The following is a 13510-nucleotide window of genomic DNA, read 5'->3' as shown; positions in this document are numbered from 1 at the left end:
GCTTGTGTGCCGCTCAGGGCACCCAACTCTTGTGTGCCGCTCAGGGCACCCAACTCTTGTGTGCCGTATAGGACACCTTTCCTCTTAGATTGCATGCCGCTTAGGGTATCACTCCATTTTCATGTGCTAAGACCTACCAGTCTCTTTAAGAGTATGCTCCCTTTTTCAATGTTCTTAGTCTTCCTTTTTTTCTTGCCTTTCTTTTCTCCATTATAAGAGTCTCCCTCTAATATGGTCCAATATTCATTATCGGAACCCCTTTTATTCTTCCTTTTTTCGATGACCTTATCAATAGTCTCTTGAACACAGCTTCTCATCTCATGTTGCATAGGTTTTTTCTAATAATCTTTTCATTAATCTTGGCCTTGGGATCTCAGGTAACTCTTTACCTTTCTCGGGCATACTGATTAAATAACAGTAATAATATAATATAATATACCCACTGCAGTAAAATTGTATTCTCTTTTTTCCTACCCAAACTCTAACACTCCTGACCTAATCCCCTCCTACCATCGAATCACCTCAGCCAGTATACTGTAACTGTCAATTACAATTGTTACAGTCTAAAAAACTGCAATGTATTCACTATAAATAACAATGGGACAAAGCCCAAAGCAAGATGGCCCCCAAATCTTGCATTGGCTCAGCATCACGCCTTCGTCCAATGCATTCCTTTAATGTACAGAGCTTTGCTTGACACGCCAAAGCCAACTTGCGTACGACTGGCTTCAGCAATTTTGACTTGGTCTGGTGCACGGCCAGAGTACGAAGCCTTGTTTGGCTTGTGAGTGAGGCCAAGGCTTGATCGAGGAGCCTCGAACGCTGATGCAAGACCCAGCCGCGGTCCGTTCAGGTAACAGCGATGAGGAGATGGGGCTGCATGGGGGGATTTACAGGGACTACGCAGAGGGAAAATTAAATAAATAATGAATTTTCCCACTGCATTGTCCCTTGAACTCCCCCTCCAATCGGCCACACCATCCCACCACTGTTACCTGCACGGACCGCGGCTGGCAAGACCAGCAGCGGCCCCCGAGCACATGCAACTCTCTGGGGTATATGTCTGAAGATAACGCAGAGTCAAAAGTTAACAAGGCTTGAGACAGAAATGTTACACAGAGGCAATTAGGGAATGTAGCGCACTGGCAAGGAAGAGTAAAGTATAACGGGGTTGAAGGAAACATTGCACATTGGGAAATGAAGCGTACCGTAAGCAGGGCATAAAAATTAAGGCAACAAAGGTAACTTTACAAAGAGAATAGCCCAATCAACACCATGACAAATACCTTACTAGAATGTTTCCATAGATTGAAAGCCATTAAGAACAGGAAATACAACCATTGCAACCATTAAGGATATAAAGTGTAAAAGAAAGTGCTACTTATCTGATTGAGGAGGGGAAACAGCCTTTACAATGAGGTTTTTACCATGTTGTACCTTTACCAAACATTTTTCACCATGCATGTTTTTATTATGCATATTCTTTTACAATGTAAGCCTTTACCACGCATTTAAAGTAAGCTAGGGGTGTGGTGGGTCTCCTCCCACAAATACATTGTTTATATATATAAATATATATTTAAACAATCCATGGATAAATGCATACGTTGTAACAGAATCTGCGATCTAAATAAATGCAGGATAAATAATCCATGGTAAAAGCATGCAGAGTATTTCCCTACGTTGTTCCGTCATACAACCATTGAGGAGCAGCATTTAAAAGAGGAACATGAGTCTGTGAATGGGCTATTTATATGTGGAGGAAGGTTCTATATTAGATTGTTAATGTTTTATGTTGTGATGTGTTCTTTAAAGTGCTGTGTTGGAGTGGCATTCAAAGATTAATGCATAATGATAGCCTCTGATGTAGTACTGAAATAGTAAACCTGACCCCTCCAAAATAAAAAACTGCCCCCAGTGATGCATAGATTGGACTGGAATTAGTAAATCTGAGCCTTTAGTGTCAAACAGTTTCCTCAGTGTGGGAAAGATTGGAGTAGGAATAGCAAATGTTGACCCTTTCAGAGTAAGCACTTTCTCCAGTGTGGCTGTATCTGGATTGAGAATAGTAAATCTGTCCTCTTCAGTGTCCAACACTTTCCCCAATATGGCTAAGGATGGAGTGGAATTTTCATCTGGCCTCTTCAGAATCTATCACTTTCGACACTTTAGGTAAGGTTATGGTGGATATAGTTGACTATTTGTCCAACCAGTTCCCAATTATTTTTAAGATTGTGCTGACAATAGCAGTATAAAACAGTTACAAGTACAATGACAATTCTTAAAAGTTAATAAAATGCACATTTTATTATAATACAGCCGTATTTTATTTGTATAAATAATAATACAATTGCAAATGTTATTAAAATATACCGTTTTTATTTGACTTTCATATTTATTTAAATTTAAAACATTGTTTATTTTTTAACTATGTATATATATATATATATATATATATATATATATATATATATATATATATATATATATATATATATATATACATATATACTTGGGAGCCAAACAGTTTTTACTGAAGTTAATACCCTTAAGCACAAATTGTAAATATATGAATTATGTCGAATAAGAACATTTTGGTCAATCACCACGTGTACAGAAATGTTACATAGCTGTCCGCTTTACTTTTTAAAGCTTCTGGTTTGAATGTGCCGGTTATAGAATGTGTATTTATACAGGAATAGTGAAAGCACTTGCACTTTATTGCCATACCTTGCTCCGTTTTTTGCACATGCATTTGAAACAGTGTTTACAAATGTGTTTTCAATTTGTCTATTTAAGTAACAACCAATCAGTGAAGACGCTGACGCTGCACCAGCACTTTAAATTCACGCAACTTTTTTCGTTGCGCCATGTGACCAAGCCCTCTGTGTAGGGCGAAACGTTATCCTGGCGTGGTGTGCGAAAAAATAAAAAACTCACCTGCACTCTGGGTCTTCCGTGTCCTTGTTGGAGTTGGCTGATCATTGATAGCTGGCGCAGCGGTGGGGCACAAGTGGCGATACATATATATATATATATATATGCTTGTGGGCTCCTTCCTTTGCAGGCAAACTTGGTGTTTATGTTTGAGCGGTGAGCCTGAGCCGCGGAAGGAGGCCCTGGGGCTTGCTGGCCCCCCATGGAGACGCCTAAAAACGCCACCGGTATGGAAGCAAAGGGGCACTTGTTGGCAGATTATGGACAGCCTTGAATTGAGAAGCATAACAGCACACCCCACTCGGGTTTTAATGTGACATTATTTAGGTGCTTGGGGGCAGGCTACTCACTCGAGTAAGACAGGTGACTACCAAGACCAAAAGGCCATCTGTTTGGCAACGCCCTCTGAGGCGGGAAATATGTTGCTGCCTGATAAAAAACGCTTGCCTCCGAGTACAAGCCCAAGCTTCTGATGAAGTAAGGCTACGAAACGCGTCAGGCTGGACTTTGATGCTGCTGCTGGAAATTTGCATCCATTTCACTGATGCTCCCAACAGGGATAAAAAGCCGTGATTTCACCTTGCTTGTGGGCTCCTTCCTTTGCAGGCAAACTTGGTGTTTATATATATACATATATATACTTTTAACATGCTTTGTATAATTTGCAAATAATTATAACATATTTATATAACTACATTTGTAACATATTTTTCATGTTACATACATTTTTATGCAACATACATTTTAATATTTTAATAAATACTGTTAATACATTTAAGGATATTTATATGCAAGAAACTAATAACGAGAAAGCTTAATAATTCATGGTCTTTAAGCAGATTTTTTAGTGTGTGCGCCAAGTTTGTCAGTATTTGTAATTTTCAAAGGCCCTGTTCTATTTCAGGAATGCTGCTAAAATGATGCAACCGTTATGCTTGTTTAGGTTTTCTAATCACGTTTTTAATACTAAGAATTGTGTTTTTTTTAAAGTTGTGTCCTCTGGACCTACACTTTTTAAAAAAAAATTAAAAATGCAAAGTGCTGCGGAGTGACCTTCAAGCCCTCACTTGGCTTAGTCTGAAGGTCAGGACTAATCAATTCATATTCATGCGATGCTGTTGTTTTTTTTTTTTTTGCTGACGTTTGAAGCCAGTATCTCTTATCAGGAGGATCTGATTAAGAAGCAGCTGAGATCAGACGCAGGGGCCTGAATTAATTGTGGTTATCCCTACATATCTGCACAAAACTACATTTTTGTGCTCATTTATGAACCTGCCCCCAATGCACAACTCCTAAAAAAACGAAACTAGTGGACAAACTAACATAGACAATTAACAATAGCACCACAGTGAGTGAGTGAAATCACACCGATTTAGGTTATAGGGTGCAATTTTACAGCCATATCATAGACCTGCCCAGTGCCGCAGGAAAGCCCCCTCTTACACCACTGGCAGCTTAATCTGAGGCTGTGCCTGGGTTGGGGAACTGGGTTGTACTCAGTGTCGTAACGAAACCTGAGAGGGCTTCCCTGCAAAGTACATGGAGAGTGCCCCCACGCTCCGGACCCTCAGGAGATCTCAAGCCAGGGGCCTGCGGCTCATGCCAGTGCCAGGTGGGCCTCTTCTCTCTACAGGTCTGCAGACAAAATGCTCATAAATAACACTGTTATTGAACACCAGTTAAAGAGGTGCGTGGGCCGTGGGTGCACATGCACATTTAAGGAAATGGAGAAAGAGTACTGGTTAAAAAAGCAAAAAACAGAGAAAAAATAATAGAAACCGTTTTCAAGATAGAGAAAGGTGAAACAAATAAAATGGAAGCATGAGAAAAAGTGTGTTGTTGGAAAGATCAAAGAGAGAACTGGAGGTGGAAGGAAGGGTGATTGAAAAGAGAGAACGAAAAAAGACGAAAGGTAGAACGATGCTTCCTGCAGCTTTGGTGTATTTACGTCTGTTACTAATTCTGTACACCTAGCACCATTATTCCCTAATAAGGGTGAACATATGTTTTGCAAAACCTAAATACAAATGCAAGAAAGGGTGTAAGGAAGAGTGTATGGAAAAATGGAATGGTGAAAGGAAGAATAGATGGAAGTGTAAAGGGTTAATGGAAGTTTGAACAGATCAAAGGGTAAAAGACTTAATAGGTGGAAGAACAGAAGAATGGACAGATGGGTGAAAGGAAGAAGGAAGAGTGAAAGGATGAATGGGTGAAATGGATGGGAAAATGGATGGATGCATGGATTGATGGAAAGGTACAGGCATGGACAGATGGGTGTATGAACGCGCATTGAAGTCCGCTGCAAGCATCTACTTCGCTATTATTTATTTATTTGCATAACTTTGCAGGTTCGCTTGGCTGTTTATCACCGTAACCTGATAGCGCTTACCACCTCACCTGCTTATTAAGCGCTTGTAGCACTGTGCTGTGTCTGTGTTGCCCTGACCGCATTTTTGTTGTACTTTTCTCCGCACTTTGAGAATATCTGGGGCTGCCTGCTCCGTTCCGCGCTGCCGGCCATTTTGGTGTTTACCTTGTTGTTGTTTGTTGTGCCACGCCCCAGTCTCCACCCCGCTCCCGCCTTCCCAGCTGACACTCCCTCGCCCCTCCCCTTCCACCATCCACATATGACAGCTGATTTTGCGCGCAGCGTTCACGCGCAGCGACCGCGCCCAATCCGCGCCGAAGGTGCGCCAAAGGTAAGCCCGTCTACGCCCGTCCGCGCCTGGACCGCGCCCAGCGCCAGACCCCCTGGCCCCCGTCCCTCCCTGCCCCCCCGCATAACCTACGATGGCGCAACCCTCCTAGCCCTTAACCCCGGTCGCGCTTCCAACTGCGTCCAAGCCGCCCCTGGCCAAACCCATGGACCTTTCTCCTGCTTCTCCTGCAAATTCAGCGGCACCGTCAACATCTCCACTACGACCACACCACAGATTCCCGACCCCAACCAACTACAATGCATCCTCCTCAACACCCGCTCGGTGCACAGGCACGCCATTGACCTATGGAACCTACTGGACACCATCTCTCCAGACGTCGCCTTCCTAACGGAAACATGGATGAATGCTTCCTCCGCACCAGACATCACCATTGCCATCCCTGAAGACTATAAGATCACTCGCAAAGACCGTACCAGCCACACAGGAGGAGGAATCGCCATCGTCCATAAGAAATCAATCCGCATATCAACCAGCTCGGACGCCAACCTCGCCAACTCCGAACACCTTCACTTCCAGATCCACATCGACCCCAAAACCACACTCAGAGGCACCCTCCTCTACAGACCACCAGGACCCCGCGCCAAATTCAGTGAAGACATCTCGGACTTCATCACTCCACACGCGCTCCCCTCCAAAGACTACATCCTTCTGGGAGACCTCAACTTTCACCTCGAAAGGATCAACGACCGCAACACCGCCACCCTCGTGGACAACCTCGCCAACCTCGGACTTAAACAACTAGTCACTTCCCCCACCCACATCGCAGGTCACACACTCGACCCCATCTTCACATCCAGCAACCATGTCTCCTTCAGCCACACTACGGACCTCCTCTGGACTGACCACAGCTGCGTTCACTTCACCTACAACAAACCAAAACCCAGCATCCACCTCCAACCTACCCTACAAAGGAACTGGAACAAAATCACCACGGACCAAATCTCCGCATCGCTCCGTCAAAACACCCCAGCCCTCTCTTCTAACGCTAACGAAGCCGCCGCCAACCTCACCCTATGGTTATTCAACACCGCTGACACCTTAGCACCACTGAAAAAACGCCAAAACAAACCTGGCAGCAAGAAGGCCCCTTGGTTCAACGATGATCTCAAGAAGTCCAAGAAACTCTGCCGCTCCCTTGAAAAGGCCTGGAAAAAAGACCCAACCACCAGCACCAAGGACGCCTTCAAAAACGCCACCCGCACTCACCACCAACTAATCCGAAAAGCCAAGAAAACAGCATTCAAGGATCGACTTGACAACAACGCCCACAACAGCAAGGAACTTTTCAACATCGTCAAAGAATTTTCCAATCCCTCGGCCAACTCCAACGACATCACCCCCTCTCAAACCCTCTGCGACTCCCTAGCCTCATTTTTCCACAACAAGATTGCAGACATCCACAACAGCTTTGACAACCAACCCGGAAACCAACCCACCCTACCATTTGCTGATCATCTTCCCCCCGTGAACACCCTTAACAACTGGAACCCAATCTCCACTGAGGACACCATCCGCCTGATGAATTCCATCCACTCAGGATCCCCCACAGACCCATGTCCTCACCACATCTTCAACAAAGCAGACTCCGTCATAGCACCGCACCTCCGAGACGTCATCAACTGCTCCCTCAACTCCGCCACCTTCCCGGAAGACTGGAAACACGCTGAACTCACCGCCCTTCTGAAAAAACCCACAGCGGACCCCACCGAACTCAAAAATTATCGCCCCATCTCGCTTCTCCCATTCCCGGCCAAAGTCATCGAGAAAGCTGTCAACAACCAGCTCGCCGCCTTCCTCGAAACCAACAAATCCCTCGACTCCTCACAATCTGGCTTCCGAGCAAAACACAGCACTGAGACCGCCCTCATCGCAGCAACAGACGACATTCGAACTCTACTGGACAATGGAGACACAGTCGCCCTCATCCTCCTCGACCTCTCCGCAGCCTTCGACACAGTCTGCCACAGCACCCTTCTACAGCGCCTCAGAAACATCGGAATCCAAGGAAAAGCACTTGAATGGATCACCTCGTTCCTCACCGGAAGAACCCAGAGAGTCCGCCTTCCACCATTCAAATCCAAGGCCTCTGAAGTCATCTGCGGCGTACCACAAGGATCATCACTCAGTCCCACCCTCTTCAACGTATACATGAGCCCCCTCGCGGCCATCGCACGCCATCACAACCTCAACATCATCTCGTACGCGGATGACACTCAACTGATCCTCTCCCTCACCAATGACCCCAGCACCGCCAAAACCAACCTACACGAAGGAATGAAAGAAGTTGCCGAATGGATGAAACAAAGCCGTCTGAAACTAAACTCAGATAAAACAGAAGTCCTCATCTTAGGTACATCCCCCTCTGCATGGGACGACTCCTGGTGGCCGGAAGCCCTCGGAAAAGCACCCATCCCGACAGACCACGCACGGAACCTAGGCGTCATCCTGGATTCTTCACTCTCAATGAACAGACAAGTCAACGCCGTATCCTCTTCCTGCTTCAACATTCTTCGCATGCTCAGAAAAACATTTCGCTGGATCCCCTCCGATACAAGGAAAACAGTCACCCAGGCTCTGTTCACGAGCCGACTGGACTACGGTAACACCCTCTACGCAGGTACTACCGCAAAACTCCAGAAGAAACTCCAACGAATCCAAAACGCCTCAGCCAGACTCATATTAGACATCCCACGCAACGATCACATCTCTGGTCACCTTAAAGACCTCCACTGGCTACCCGTCAATAAGAGGATCACTTTCCGACTGCTTACCCACGCACACAAATCACTCTACGACATCGGTCCAGAATGCCTCAACTCACGACTGTCCTTCTACACCCCCTCCCGCCAGCTACGTTCCTCCAGCCAAGCCCTCGCCACTGTACCTCGCATCAACAAGACCACCATGGGAGGTAGATCCTTTTCATACCTGGCTGCTAAAACTTGGAACTCTCTCCCCGCTTACCTTCGCCTTACCCAGAACCACCTAGCATTCAGAAAGCAACTTAAAACGTGGATTTTTGACAAGTAATTCTCCTCCCCTTCCTAAGCGCCTTGAAACCCTACGGGTATGTAGTGCGCTATATAAATCCTTTGACTTGACTTGACTTGACTTGAAGTGATGGGAGGGTGAAAGGAGGAAAGTATACATAGATCGAAGGAGGGTGAAAGGGTGTAGGGAGCTATTCTAAGGAATTTTAGATTTGCTCGATTCACACACTTTTGCGAATAAAGTTATAGCTCAAATGGGTTTTTAAAAGAAAACAAAAATCAGCTACTCCCTTGCAACTCATTATAATGGAAACGTGCCTACATTACTTCTAAGATAAGCTGCACCCAATGTATAATATATAGTTCATTCAATGTTTAAGGCGCTTCTATGCTAGTCACCTATCTTCAGTGTGCACAATATAAATCAATAAAACTAACAAACATAATATACCATGAACTCACAGTACATGGATTTATTTAAAAAAAGGAATGAATATGAGTCAGGACTTATATTTAGGTATGACATTTTATAACAACAAAGTCATGCTTCTGAAAATGTTACTTGACTAATATGTTAAAGCTTTTATATACTTTTTCATTCGATCTTTAAATTAAATTAGTTCATTACTATGGTACTTGCTGAAAGCTACAGTATTTCATACAGCAAGACCAGCAACACTGAACATTTTCCCCCATATTCAACCGTTCAACCAGATGTAACCATTCTTTTGTAGGAACTAATTTAGGGTCAGATTTTGAGCGTAGAGAATTTAAATGTAAATGTATGCATAAGGTCTATGCATCCATATCTAAACCATATATTCGTGCCCATGTACCTATTTGCCTTTGAATTGAAAGCAGTAGGTGTTTTGGGCAATACCCAAAATGAATAATGCTACACAATTAAATATAAATTAAGATGCACAGAATGTTTAAGAAAAAATAGCTTCTTAAACGTTTTTATATTTCAATCGCATCGATGTGGTAGCAGGAATAACAGATGACGTCAAAGACAGTTATTTTTGATAGAGTAAAAAATGTGATTATACCTGAGGTTTGTGATTTGGGTATGCTTTTATTCGTGCTCTGAATTAGCAGCCTGGCTGCCTAAGTGCTATATATTTATTTTTTTAAATCTATATAATCACTCATAGAAAGTTGAAATAGGTATTTTATAATACAATTTAATTTTTGGTGTATCACATGTATTTTGTACTCATTTTTTTTTTTTTTAAATCAGTTTTATTGGTACACGTGGCATACAGTTACATTTCTTGTGTGCATAATTCAAAGGGGAAACAACAATTGGAGCAGCTCGTACATCATCAATGCGAATGTTGGCGACGGTAGAAAGTCAATAAATGCACTCACTGTTAAAGAGCTCCATCCGTTGTCTTGGGGCGGGCACTGCATTCACCAAATCATTCGCTTCATTGCTACTGTACAGTGTAATGCACTCTGCCTACCTTACTATGGTGCCAGACCTCACCCGTCAGGGCGGGTAGCCTGATGGCCAGCCGCACCCCCGGTATTCGCGACCCACTGGTTAGTGATGTAGCAAGATGTCCATCAGTAGTGTGAATAACCAACGGGGCCCAGTTCCAGGCAACCTGCATATGTGCTGTGGTCGGCTAGGAGGTTCAGTGGTACGCCTCCGTGAGGTAGAAGGTTGCGGCAGTGGCTTGCATGTGTGTTGCACTCCTGTGTTACGTCGCCGTGTGTCAAAAGTGAAAGGTGTGAGTGGGAAGGCAGATCCAGCGTGGACAACTGGGGGGTGTCCTTTGCCGTAAACGCCACCAATTCAAACTGGGGAAAAACAGGAGAGTAGGTGAGGGTGTAAAGAATCCGATCTCGGAGTAAGGGGGGGGGGGGTGCTGCAGTGTGGGTTCTGCCTAGGTAGTTCCGGGTGTAGTAGTCTCGCAGGGTGCTGGCCTTGAGTGTGTTCGGGGAGGAGGTTCTAGTGGTGTGTGGTAGCTCTAGGTCTCGGGTGGGGGCGCATCGGTGGGGCCGACTGTGTATGTGGGCTCCGCTGACTAGTGGGGGGGGGCAGGGCAAGGCGGGATGGGCGGAGGAATGGGGGGGGGGAAGGAGAGGGAAAAAGGGGGGGAAGGTTATGGGGGCGAGCGATGGATTGCTGGGGTGGTATTTCATGCCCATATGTGTGTGGCTCCCGATACTCCCCTTTCTCACTACTCAGTCTGTGTTTCGGACCTGTCCCCCCCTGTCCACTGGGGAGGAGCCATCTCCTTACAACATCCCTTTATCGTGGCAGGCCCTGGTGAATGCTCTCAGGAAGTCCTCCCATGTCTGGGCTATCGGTATGGCCCTCCGCCCCGCCGTCTCTTCCCTACGTAGCACCGTGCCCTCTGCGGTCGCCCAATAGATGAGGGAGGCACACCAGTGTTTCGTCAGGGGCGGTTCCGCGGCTTTCCAGTGGCGGGTTATGAGTCTTTTGGCGGTTATCAGCTCCAGATCCCAGAACCTCATGTGTGCTTTGTTATGTTTTGTCCTGGTGAGGAGGCCCAGCACACAGGTGTCCCAGTCGTGGCGTAGGCCCAGCGCAGTCCCTTTTGTCAACAGCGTGTTGACATCATGCCAGTACGTCCGTAGCTTGGGACATGCCCACAGCATATGCAGGAGATCCGCATCTAGGAGCGCGCATCGCGGGCATTTGGAGGTGTTCAAACCAAAGTAGCGGTTAATCTTGTCCGGGGACAGGTATGCCCTATGCACGATATAGAACTGTATGATTCTGAATCTCGAGTTGCGGGGAACGTGTTGCGGTCCCTCTAGGATCCTCTCCCACTCTTTATCCGTCCAGTCCCTCCCCCTGTCTCTGGTCCACCTGTCCCTGAGCGACTGAAGGGAGGCCGTTGTGTGGGACCTCAGCGCCTGCGTTAGCCAGTGCACAACGTGCGACCCTGCCCCCATTACGTGCAGGTATTGTATTAAGAGGTGTGTCTCGGGTTCCACGGACATATCGCCCCAGTGTTCCGTTAGGACCCGCATCATTGATGCATGCATCAGGAATTGTCCCGCTGGCAGTCCTGGATTCTCCACCAGCCCCTCGAACCGTACCATGGCCCCGTCGTCATACAAGTCCGCCAGTGTCTCAAGCCCCACCTGCGCCCAGTCTTGTAGGCGCGCTGCAGTCACCACTCCCCTAGGCCTTGGCAGTCCCTCTAGTGGCAGGGCTGGCGCGTAGGGGGCAGTTTCCTTGGTCAATCGCAGTGCACGCCTGTAGCATCTCAGTGCCACTGCTAGGTGTAGTTGCGTCTCGCGTGTCGCGCCTCTGAGGGGGTGGAACAGTGCGAGAGCTTCCGCGTGGGTCAGGGCTGGGACTGTCGAGGCCGTGTCATTTAGGTTCCTGCCCGCAAGCCAGGCCACCAACCATTGGAGCTGCGCGGCAAGGTAGTAGTGCTCCTGATTCGGGACCGCAAGTCCCCCCGAGGACGTCGGGGTATACAATTTCTTCAGGGCCACCCTTGGTCTCCCCGCATTCCAGATCAGTGTTCGTGTTAGGGTCTCCAAGTCTCTAAAGACCCGAGCTGGGACATACACCGGTATGTTCGAAAAATAGTACAGGAGTCTAGGTAGGACTATCATCTTGGTATGTATTTTGTACTCATATAGTCAACTTAAAAATTGCTGCATAAGAAATCGGGCATGATGGTATACTTGGTACTGTATTTTTAAACTGCCTTTTCTGTTGACATCAAATGCGGTGAATTTATTTGTGTACGAGATAATTGTTTGATGTTAATGCACGTGTTTCCTGTTTGTTTGTTTTGATCAGAGACAAAGAGCAATAGTCTTTAATCCATTGGGATATTCCAGCTTTCTTAAGAGATGAAAAGTATAGGATGGGAAGTTCCTTCTGCTGCTAAGCAGACCCTACTCCAGGAAACACTCAGAGATAAAGAAGCGGCTACCTAGTAGGTTAAATCTCCATGTGAAGTTAACATTGCAGGACTAGGTGACAGGATACAATGTTTGCTCAAGGGGACAGCCTTGATAGAATGTCACAAATGATGCAGGGACTTGGTTCACACTAAAGGGGAGACTTCCCCTCATCCTAGGCCTCGGGCTCAGGAGGCTGGTGCACCCTCTTTGAAATAGCTGAAGAATGAGACCATTCGCCTCTACACCTGTGCCCTGCCTACTCCTAGTCCTCGGCCACAAGCACCGGGTGCTTGCCTCCATCCCCTATTCTTCTCATGTGACCCTAGAATTAAGATTTGTATTCAAACTATATTTTCTGTCCTTAACCACATACCTTATTTCTACCAAATGTACTGGAACTACCTAAATACTACCCACTATTATGAAGGGGAGAGCAGTTGGCCTAACGGCTAGGGCAGTCTGCCTCGAATCTGGGGAACTGGATTTGAATATTGGCAATGACCCTGAACATCCTGTGATTCTAGGCAAATCACGTAATCTCTCTGTGCCTAACAAAAATTAATGTGTACTCATGTAACGCAACTGATGCTATGTAAAGCGATCTGATACCCATACGACTTCGGGTCAAGTTCGCCCTATATAAAACTGTTGAAAAAGAAAAAAGGCACTATTTTGCCTCTTGCTACAGCAGTCTAAATGAACTCGTGTCTCTTTTCAAATTACTCCAAAGTGTACTATTCATACTACATTCCATCTCTCATTTTAGTCATCCTTTTTGTTACTTTGTCTTGCCACAGGATGTACTTAGCTCCTCACAGGTTGACTTTAATTTTCCTTGCATTCTCTCTTAAGCCATTATTGAACCACCAAATTACCAATTAATGAACAAGCAACCACTGATGTATTGGCTCTAATGCACTTGTTTTCCTACTTTCCATTGGTCACCATCTGCTACCTTTC

This window comes from Lissotriton vulgaris, chromosome 4_1 (assembly GCF_964263255.1).
Source record: "Lissotriton vulgaris chromosome 4_1, aLisVul1.2, whole genome shotgun sequence".
Taxonomy (NCBI): domain Eukaryota; kingdom Metazoa; phylum Chordata; class Amphibia; order Caudata; family Salamandridae; genus Lissotriton; species Lissotriton vulgaris.
This window is presented reverse-complemented; position numbering follows the sequence as displayed.